Below are 10,462 nucleotides of genomic sequence, written 5' to 3'. Positions count from 1 at the left end.
CCGAGGCAGAGGCTTCTCCTGAGCCCTCGCTGGGCTCTGGCAGTGCCCGGGCTGGGAGCTGCTGACAGGGCATGATGAAGTGTCTGTGGAGGCTCTGGTGGCCACGGGTCACTGCTGGAAACGTGAGACTGGAATGGACCTGGTGCTAATGACTGTTGGTGCTCCAGGGGCAGGGAATGAGCGCCTGGCACACGGCAAAGGGCCCCGGCTGCCAAGGTCAATAAACAAGGGCCAAGTGAGCTTTTCCTCACACTGGATCGTGTGTCGAGCCCATCACACCCATGGCACACACACACAGCCCCCTCCCAGGGCAGCGGGGCAGGGACAGGAGCTCCCAGCACCTTTTCCCAGTTACGTTTCCCTCTCCTTGCCATGAAATCTGCTGGAGCATCTCTGTCCTTTGCTCCCATTCTGTGCTTACCTGGCAGGATGTTCCCTTCCTTACCTTGGAACTCATCCTCCTCATCTCCCAGGGCGAGTCCCCTTTCAGCCACCACCTCTCCTTTTATATTCCCAGCCCGCTCGGATACACACCAAGATTCCATTTCTGCTTTGGCCTGGATTATGTTTTCCAGGCCAATATATTATGCCACTTTCACACTCCCCTCCCTGCCCCATCTGGCTCCCATCCTACCCCCATAAAGATTATTAATATCTCCTCTTTCCAAGCGATTTATTATCAGGGGCCAAACTGGTGCCATTTCCCATTTTAGTAGAGCACTGAAAATAATCCTGAGGAGTGTGCCCAGCTATAAAAACGTACTTATACTGTCATATTTGCAGTTTCAAACATGCACCACTTGATAGTCTCAAAAGTGCTGTTTAATTGGGTTTTATGGGTTCTAATTAATTATACTAGGTAAAAAAATTACTTGTCCCATTACAGCTCTCTGTGGTTTACTCTGAAGAGCAATGTAATTTAGAGATAAATTGTCCTTCTCTATCCCCCTGTTCCCCTTTTCCCAGCAAGTTCTAGAATGGTTTAATTCTCCTTAAACCCAGGAATGAAGCTGAGAGAAAGCTATATTTTGTTCAGGGGACGCAGCTTTTCCCAACACCCATAAACAGCTTTATATGTGACTTGAAATGATCCCACGTTCCTTCTGCTGAATCAGGCTGGTGAAATTATGAATAATCCTGTGACTTTGCACAGCTCAGGTCTGGGGGGCTGGGATTTTGCGAAGCCTTGAATATATTGGCAATTTTGTACACTGGGAATTATTTGCTCTGATTATACAGAGATAACAGTGAAGGAAGCTGAGCATGGGTGCAGGAGTTTTTGGCTGGATGAAGGTCTAGACTGAGATTTCTTTCCATGGCCCTTTAGGGAAACAGAGTGTGAAAGGATCTGTCTGCTTTTATGGCATTTTGATGTGACTAGCAGCAAAAAAAACCTCTCAAGTTAACTCTCTATTCTGTCTTGCAGAATCATGAAGCCTGGATTATTCACACAAATTCTGGGGCAGTCTTCTGGCTTGTAAATATTTCCTCGAATGACTTGGTGAAAAATGAGGAGCCAAGCAGGTACATTCATGGTTGTTTAAAGTATACTATTGAATTACATCCCTTACTGTAATAAATTTGGTCTCATGAGGCAAAACATGAAATATAGGAGAGCTGAAGTAGAAAACATTGTATCCTATGACAAGAGGGAATGGCTTTAAACTGAAAGAGAATAGATTTAGATTGAGATATTGGGAAGAAATTCTCCCCTGTGAGGGTGGGGAGGCCCTGGCACAGGTTGCCCAGAGAAGCTGTGGCTGCCCCATCCCTGGAAGTGTCCAAGGCCAGGTTGGAGCAACCTGGGCTAGTGGAAGGTGTCCCTGCCCATGGCAGGGGGTGGAACAAGATGAACTTTAAGGTCCCTTTCAACCCAACCCCTTCTGTGATTCTGTGACTTTTTCTGGAAATTAGGGAGTTAAGAGTATTAATTAATGAAAAAAGACAGGGCAAAGAAAACTCTTTCATTTGCCTTTAGAAGGCAAATGCTACTTATTTTAGAAATTTCATTTAACTTGAAAAATGTGAAGCTTCTGTGTGTGGCAGATACCTCCAAAACTACCCCCCAGCCCTAGGAAGGAAACTTAGTGACCTGCCCACATCTCTTACTCTGAGCTGTTACTATTAGCACTAAAAGGTTACAGTTCTTTATGTGAGTACACAGATGAGTGGTCACTGGATCAAAGAGTTTGTAAGTCATGCTTCACTAATTTGCTTATTTTATAAAATAAATAACCAGCATGTCAGTTGCTGGAAACTTGGACCATCCTGGGTGTCCAGATCATGTGCTGGAGCAGGAGCAGTGAGGGCTGCCAAATAAAGAAAAAAAAGGAAAAAAGAATCACCATAGTCACACACATTACTCATCACAATCTGAAATAAGAATAATACTAAGAACTGTTTCTATTAAAGTAATCCTTTTGTGTAGTAATATCAGTTAAAAGAAATTTTAGTCCATGTATCTGGTTGGTTATGTTAACAAAAACTAAAACCTGCAACATTTTAAGGAATGAGTTAACAAAACAGAGCCCAAACCTGAATGAACCTGAAAATTTCTGGGCAGTGTTTGGGTAAGTCCAAACAAACCTGAATATCTCGGTGTTTATACAGTGTTTATGTTTGCTTTTACATGGCTTTTACTGCCTCAGAAAGCCATTTATGAAGAGGAGACAATGCAAAACCTGCTCTTCTCATGTGATTTTCATCATCCAGAGATTTAAATGAGTGGAATCTGCTCTTTTCATGCTATTCTGTCCCCATAAATTACTCCTGGAGGCATTAAAAGAGCTTGTGAAAAACACCAATAAAAAGCCAAAGCAGAAATACAAATGTTGCAAACTGCTCAGGCTGCTGTGGCAGCAGCTCTGGGGTTAATTTATTGAGGAAAAGTGCTGAGGGACTCCAGGCCCGTGTCAGCTCTGCTCTGTGTGCAGCCTCATCTCACACTGCTGAAATCAGGGCTAAACCCCGGGTTAGGGGACAACTGCTATAACAGTGTCATGAGCATCATGCTCAGGAGCTGAGTGAGTTACTGTGATTATTGCAGAGGAGCAGAGGATTAAGGAAAATGAAGGGAGAAAGGAAATGCCAACTGGGAAGGGTCTCCTATCCCCTGTCACCTGGGCAGCTCCTGCCCCAGGGGATTGAGCCTCTGTCACTGACTGTGGAACAGTTTTGTCCTCGTATTTCCTTTATTTCCCTGGAACACTGACTGTGTACCAGGGAACTCTGCCAGAGCCCTGCTCTGACCCAGCCCAGACTCAGTCCAGCCCCTCCATCCCAGGGAGAGCAGCCCTGTGAGTCAGGATCTCCTGATTCCAGGGGAATTCCTCCTGTGCTGGCTGAGCCCTCCCCACTGCCCAGCTCTGGGAAGGAGCCACTCTCAGCTCAGGGCTGGAGCTGATTTCTCACCTCCCTTCAAAAGAGAACATCCTCACACAGGGGGTTTTTACCTGGACAGTTCTCATGAAGCCCTGACTGATCCTTTATGAACCAAGAGAAGCCCAACATTCACACAAGCCCCAGCATGTCCTTCAAAGGCACTGGAGTGAAGTTTCTTGTCCCCTTGATAAGAAAACAGAACAAAATATTAGTCATTGAAAAGGCCAGGTTGTCCAGCTTTTCCAGGGCATGGAATTAGCCTGAACCCTGGTTTCCTCTCTTAGGAGTCCCCTCTCTGTTCTCCCAAGTGTGTTACCTGTGGGGGCTGCTCTGCCCCAGCTGGGAAGCTCAGAGTTGCTGCTCCTTCTTCCACAGGTTACTGGGGGGTCCTTTGGGTTAAAAAAGTTCAGATTGGGGTCTTTTGTCTTGGCTGTATGAAATGAGGCAGTCCTGTGGCTGAGGAAGGGCAGAGCTGCACTCCTCACTCTGTTATGACCAAGTGGGAGAGGCAGAGAAGCACCTGGAAAATGAGGATACATTCCTGAGTATCACTGCACTGAAAATAACACAGAGCACATTTAATAAGTGTTTTCTAACAAAATTTAGGTGCTACTGCAGTGGTATTTTAAAAATAGCTGGTGATGTACCTGTAACTAGGGTTGCTTGAAACTTTCCAGGCTTCTTTATTTCCTTGTAACTCTTGTCAAGCTCCAAACATTCACACTGAAATTTCCCATGCTGGTATCAGCTCTGGTTGATTTATTTAGAACAATGTAAACCCAACACAAATAAAATTTTAAGGGGAATTTCAAAGTTTGAGGCAAGGGAGGCATAGGTGTTCTCTCGATTCAGAATGAAATGAAATCATGAAATAACTGAATTTCCTGAATACTGGAAATTTGGAGTCCTGCTCCTACATATTCCTTCAGCAGTGAACATTATAAAATACAAATGGTTTTGACTTACCCAGGCACGTACATCCCGATTTTCTGAAACAGAAAGATGCAGTCAAAATGCTGAACTGAAACCTATTGGGCAGATTTTGATCACCTCTAATTTTAACTTGAAAACTTTAATCATTTGGGCTTAGTATACTATGCCAGGTACCTTTTCCCAGGTTTTGGAAAATTTCAGCTGATTATTACTCAGGAACAAGAATATAAATATACATAAATTTATATAATTACATTTATATAACATTCCTATCCTATATATTGTATATATCATAAATATATATAAGAATTTTTATTTTAATTAAAAATTACATTTGTATAAAAATTTACATTTTTATATATACATATGTATAATGGAGACAGTGTTCTCCTTGAAAAGCTTATTATTTAGAAAAGGGTGTCGGGAATTCATGAAATTAAGGTTTCCTGCAAAGTGTTTATTTGGCTTCCTTTTGTACCTGTGTTTGGTCTAGTCTTTAATTACAGGCCCATGTGCTATATTTAGCAGAGGACCCTGGGCTCATTCCCTTCAGAAGGTGGAGCAGCTCAGGAGATGAGTCAAAGCTGGGTAGAGGAGGAGTCTGGTTTCTGGTGGACTTTGCCTGTATTTGCTGTGGAAACAGGGAAAGTGAAGTAAAAGGGAGAGAACTGAAAGGAAAATGGGGGATCTCATGGCTGAGGCATCTCAATTCTGCAAAGCTCTCACCAAGTCTCAGAGAAGTCAATTCTTCCCAACTGGTTATTAATTTGATTTTTTCTGTGTTCCCGTGTGCAGAGTGCACTGTCAGTGCTGTTCCTCCTGCCATGTGATGCTGCACAGAGTTAAAAACTCTGAGAAATCAATTCCCAGACATCTCAGTTTGGGTGCCCAACAAAAGCAAAATGTTTTGACCTGAATCTCTTTGTGTTTCAGTTTCCCATCTGTCAAACAAGAATAACAATATCCTCTCGTTTTCCAGGGTGCTGTTAGGAGCAATGAGCCTTGTGAAGCACTCAGATGCCATCCTGATAATGGCCGAGAAAAGCTCACAAGAAAATCAGCAATTGTGTCTTCCAAGCAGGTTTGGAATAGTTTGTGGTAAATAAGGCCTCAAGCCACATGCTGAAAAATGACACTGTAACAAAATATTGAATATCTGCTTATTAAGTGAACACTGTCCATCCTGAGGTAGAATCTGGTGGAAAACAAGACATAATCCAATATTTAAGGAATGATTCATAATGCAGATGAATAAGGGTTTATGTCTAACCTTGGTTCTGATATTTGATCACTTGGTCTTGCAGATATAAGTCGTGCATGTGCAAAAGGATACCTGTGCCTAGAAAGAGACAAAATCTGAATTCCAAAATGGATGTTGTTCAATGAAATGTGCAGGATCTTAAATCTTGGCTCTGCTGAAGAGATGTTTCTTGGTGCCTGGTGAGTTTTGGAAAGAAGACACTGCAACTCTCCTATTTGGAAACAATTTTTAGGTAAATGTTAAAATGTAGGTTGCTGCCTCTCCTTTGTTTTTAAGTGATGAACAAATCTTTCCAGCTGGGAAAGCTGATAGTAGAAATAGTTTTGAAATTAGTACATGGATTCTTGCACACACCTGGATGGGCTCCTGCAAAATTTGCATGGGATATTACAGCATGTTCTGTTATTAACATTTCTTCCTATGGCTTGTGGAAGAGGGAACTCCTTGGTTCTGCAGCAATCAAGTGCAGAGCTTGCACAGAGCTAGACAGACTACTTATTAAAGATAAAAGAATATTTTGGCACAAGAACAAAGGGGTATTAATTGGCTATGAATAAATTCTGTCTGGAAAATAAAGGAAATTTTTTTTAACCAGCACAGCAACAGGATTCTGGAGTATCTTCTCAGTGGAAAGGAACATGGAGTTCCCAATTCCCTCACAAGGTGTCTGATGCAAGTAAAGGAGTTTGCAGACCTAAAGATCTTTTTGAGGGTAAATAGGTCTTAAGAACCTAAGAAGTTGGTTTCTAGTCCCATATCTGCCATTTCTTATTCCTAAAAACAGTCCTCACAAGATTGACATTTCCTTTCTGCACTTCACACAGGAGAGAGGGACTCCTGGAGGGATGAAAGAATAAATCCAATCTCCTCAGCCTCATTAAGGAGCACTCATGAGCAGAGCAAGGAATCAGAAAGGCATCTTTCCAAATCAGACAGGTCTTAGGAAGAGTGAAGCACTCTGCCTCCTTGTGCCCCCTCTGAACCCTTCCTGCCCTCTGAAGGGTGGGGAGCACCCATGGCAGAGGGTCTAGGGGGATACAGGGGTGTCTGTACCCCCAGGATTTGTTCTCCTCTTCCTTTTCTCTGCTCTTTGCAAGGTAGGGCTGAATTGGCTTTGCTGACAAAGGATCCTTTCCAAACACAAGAGAGGAACAATTCCAGGCCACTGTGGAAGTCACTGGGAACAAACCATGCCCCTGCCCCTGTGTCTGATTGCTGTGCCAGCAGCAGGAGGCAGCTCAGGGTGAGCCCCTCCTGCTGCTTTGCCACTATTAAGATCCAGCAGTACCTTGAGGTTTCCTCACTGGCAATAATTTGCAGGATTAAATACTTCAAGCCACTCTAAAATTAGTTCCAGGAGGCATTTTGTGCTTTCATTTCAGAGCTCTCGTGAGCCTTTCCTACTCTGTGAGTCTGCTCCAGCTAATTACCTGATGGTTACAGCGCTCCAGAAGATTTCAAGTATCTGTCTTTTGCATTGCTCTAAAGACCCAAGTGGGGTTACAGAGCAGAACTTGCACCAGGAGTGTTTGCCAAACACTGTAACGAGCTGAGACAGCTCTGTGAGATGGGCAAATAAACCACTGCAGACAAAATTACCTTTGTCCAGTGTCTCCAGCCAAGATGTAAAGCAAACTTATTTTCAGCCTTTAAAAACATCTCAGAAACCCATTGAAAGAAATTTTATGTCTTGAGCCCTCCCCATGTGTCTGATCCCTTGGGGAGGCTGCAGAATCCCAGCAGGCATTTTCAGCCCCCAGTGCTGTGGTTTAAGAGTTTGCAAGGAATAGTGTGTGTTTTATTTTGAGAACACCTGTAATTCGTGGTGCTGCTGTTTGTCCTGTGCAGGCATGTCACTGTCAGAGCCAGAGGTAGAATAATTTTTGGAGAAGTGAGAAATCTTATCACAGCAGCAAAAAAAAGCACAGTTTAAAGAAGATTGTCAGCAGAAATCCACTGGCAGTGGTATTCCCCTCTTGAAGATACAGTTTGCTCTCTTTGGTGTTTTTTGGCCCATGCTGACTATGGATATGCCATGATCCTTTCTCTTTTCTTCCCACCCTTCCCTAGCCCCTTGAGATGATTCATTCTCAGAATATATACATGTGTCATGTATAAAAACTCTTACTCTCCTGACCACAGCAGAATTCCAGAGGGGTTTGTTTCTCTACTGTGATTTCAGAGGCTGATTTTTTCCACCTGGCATTGTGCCCAAAAGAAACCATCTTTCTCTCATGCTTCTCAGGGTCATCACTTCTGTTAGCTTCTTTTAAAACCTGCTTGCTCATTGCTTCTTGAGGCATCAAGGCAGACCCAGCTTCACCCACCAGTTCCCAGCCTTAATTTTTGGGTTTGGTGTTTATGTTGTTAAACCTGTGGAGGTTTGAAACCCATTGCATGAATCCCAACACCAGGTGCAGATATTTTTATTCTTTGAAGTTGTTCATTCACTTACTCGGATAAGAGATGTCCCTCCCCTCCAGGTGGGTGTTTGGTGGAGCTGTTCATGTCCCTCTGCTCCAGGTGGGTGTTTGGTGGAGCTGTTCATGTCCATCCCCTGCAGGGTGTTTGCTGGAGCTGTTCATGTCCATCCCCTGCAGGGTGTTTGCTGGAGCTGTTCATGTCCATCCCCTGCAGGGTGTTTGCTGGAGCTGTTCCCCACAGTAGGTCAGTGTTTCTTTCATCAGCCCTTTCTGGGAACCTCCAGTACAATGTCACACTGCCTGAAGTCATGGTTTGTAAACACAGTGACCTAACACAAAACTCTGCAAGTACCAAGGCCCTGCTCCTGCTCCCATAGCAGGACTCAGTTGCTTCAATATGATTGCAGTGTTTACACTTGGATGTGATGTTTGAAAGCTCTGAGAGTGAGCCCCAGCTCCCTTTGAAGTCACCGGGTGTTCCAGCCTCCACTTCCCCAGCACAAGGGTTGGGCTCTTTGTTCTTTTGTCTGGTGCAGTTTGATTGCAACGACCCAAGTGATGGGCTGGATTTTCTAACTTGTTTCCAAACTGTGCTCCTTCTGAGACCAGACTCCTCTACTGGCTCTCCCAAAAGAAGATGCCAGAGGAGCAGGGATGGAGGAAACCCGCTCGGAGCGAGTAAACAGCTCGGGAGGGCAGGCCAGCAGGATTCATTCATGCTCATTCAGCCCAGGCTGGCTGGTTGGATTCCAGTTGGAGCACTCTGTTCATTACAGGCCCCCTGGGGAATGTTAATCTGTACAGTATAAACATTTATAAACATCTACTAAATCATTACACTTCAGCTGCCCCATAAACACTCCTGAATGCTTTCCTCAGGCAGCACTGCTTGGGTAACGTGTGGCTTTTTGGAATGAGTTTATGGGTGTTTGGCACCAGCAGAAATATGGGGAGAGGGCACGGGAGGTTAAATAACATTGTTTAAGCTCCATGGCTTATTTGGGATAAGGACAGAAGCTGTTTGTGATGGATTAAAGCAGGTCTAGCTGGTAGATGTTCAGGAAAAGCCCAGGTTGTAGAGGGGCTGAGAAAGCCCTTCAGCTTTGCAGGCTGGGCTTTAGTGAAGCCATTGCCATGAACATCACAAAATGCACTTCCCACCAGTCCACTTGACATTTCCGGACCCAGGCAATACATCATCCTTCTTCTATGACTGCAACACTCACTGCCTCTGGAAGAACTGCCTGATGCAAGGGGAAAATGTAGACATAACTTCAGAAAACTGAGCCAGAACTAACATAACCCAGAGAACTGTAATCAGCTGGGCTGCAGGCCCAGGGCTGGCCTGTATGCACTCACAGAACACGTGAGTATATATGTATATACACATATATAGGCAAAAACAAGTGTGTTTCTGAACCAAAATGAGCATGTATATGTATCTGCATCTGTGAAGTGACAGTACTTAGTTTTGAATGCACACCTAGCAAAGCAAACCTTGAGCCTCCTCAAGCTGAACTCCTCAATTCTTGGATGTGCTCTATCCCCTTCCTCCAGGTGCTGGCAGGACTGAGCATTCCCAGGACTGGGGTCAGTGACTCCATGCCCGCCTCTAGAAGTTGTGTTGAATACAGAAATAGTAAGAAAAAACAAACAAACAAGCCAAACCTAACTAGTCTCAAATGGATAAAGGATAGTCCCCTCAATTATTAATAATTTTGTTTGTTTGCAGGGGTTTGGAAAAGCTGGGAACTGATAGAGGTGTCATTAATTGCCACAAGGATTGTGTATGAGTAATGTAACATGAGCCAAAGTTAAACATGTTGTATGTGAGAGAGATGTGTTTACTGACAGCCTGATGAATAGGTAACAACTTGATTTCTAAAAAGCATCTTAGGGAAAATTATTTAATTGGCTATAATTATGTCATATCCTACACTTGAGTGAATGTGCTGGTGTGCACAGATCTGTTTTACTTGCACATGCACAGGTATGTGGCTGGGGGAATGGCTCAGCTGCAGAAGCTGGGAGCAAGAGCCTTGTTTTTTTTGTGTCTCGTCTTTCTTGTGTTCACAGCACAGAGCCATTGCCTTCCAGCTACAGCCACAGCTGGTGGGGAAATGAGGGCACAGAAAACAGGAGATTTTATCCTAAGTGGACCTGGATGCACAATCCATCCCCTTCAGAACCTCAGGGCCATGGGACAGTGGCTGTGACATCTCCAGTCTGCCCTGGCTGCTCAGACACCAACATCAGCCAAAAGGGGCCCTCAAGGAAACGGGACAAAGAAACTGGTTTTACTGTGTAAGTTTATCAAAACCTCCTAAACCATGAACTCAAACCATACCCATTGTGGGCTAAAGGTGACTTCACCATACCTGTACTTCCAGCCTGCAAATCTCCCTCTGTGCCATCAATATCTATCTATCTATCTATCTATCTATCTATCTATCTATCTATCTAT

At 44.1% G+C, this 10,462-nt stretch overlaps 1 long non-coding RNA gene across 1 annotated transcript in view; it reads left to right on the top strand.

The window, feature by feature from the left end:
- Positions 1 to 1,441: 1,441 nt before the first annotated feature.
- The window catches only part of LOC113948466, a 21,457-nt gene continuing 12,436 nt past the window's right edge, over positions 1,442 to 10,462 (top strand). Inside the window, exons 1-4 of the long non-coding RNA XR_003528156.1 lie at positions 1,442 to 1,524; positions 5,294 to 5,395; positions 5,619 to 5,754; positions 6,176 to 6,287. This is a non-coding gene — a long non-coding RNA (uncharacterized LOC113948466). The remainder of the gene's footprint in view (positions 1,525 to 5,293; positions 5,396 to 5,618; positions 5,755 to 6,175; positions 6,288 to 10,462) is intronic.

The sequence above is a fragment of the Corapipo altera genome, unplaced genomic scaffold (assembly GCF_003945725.1).
Source record: "Corapipo altera isolate COAL_440 unplaced genomic scaffold, ASM394572v1 64, whole genome shotgun sequence".
Taxonomy (NCBI): Eukaryota; Metazoa; Chordata; class Aves; order Passeriformes; family Pipridae; genus Corapipo; species Corapipo altera.
This window is presented reverse-complemented; position numbering and strand designations above follow the sequence as displayed.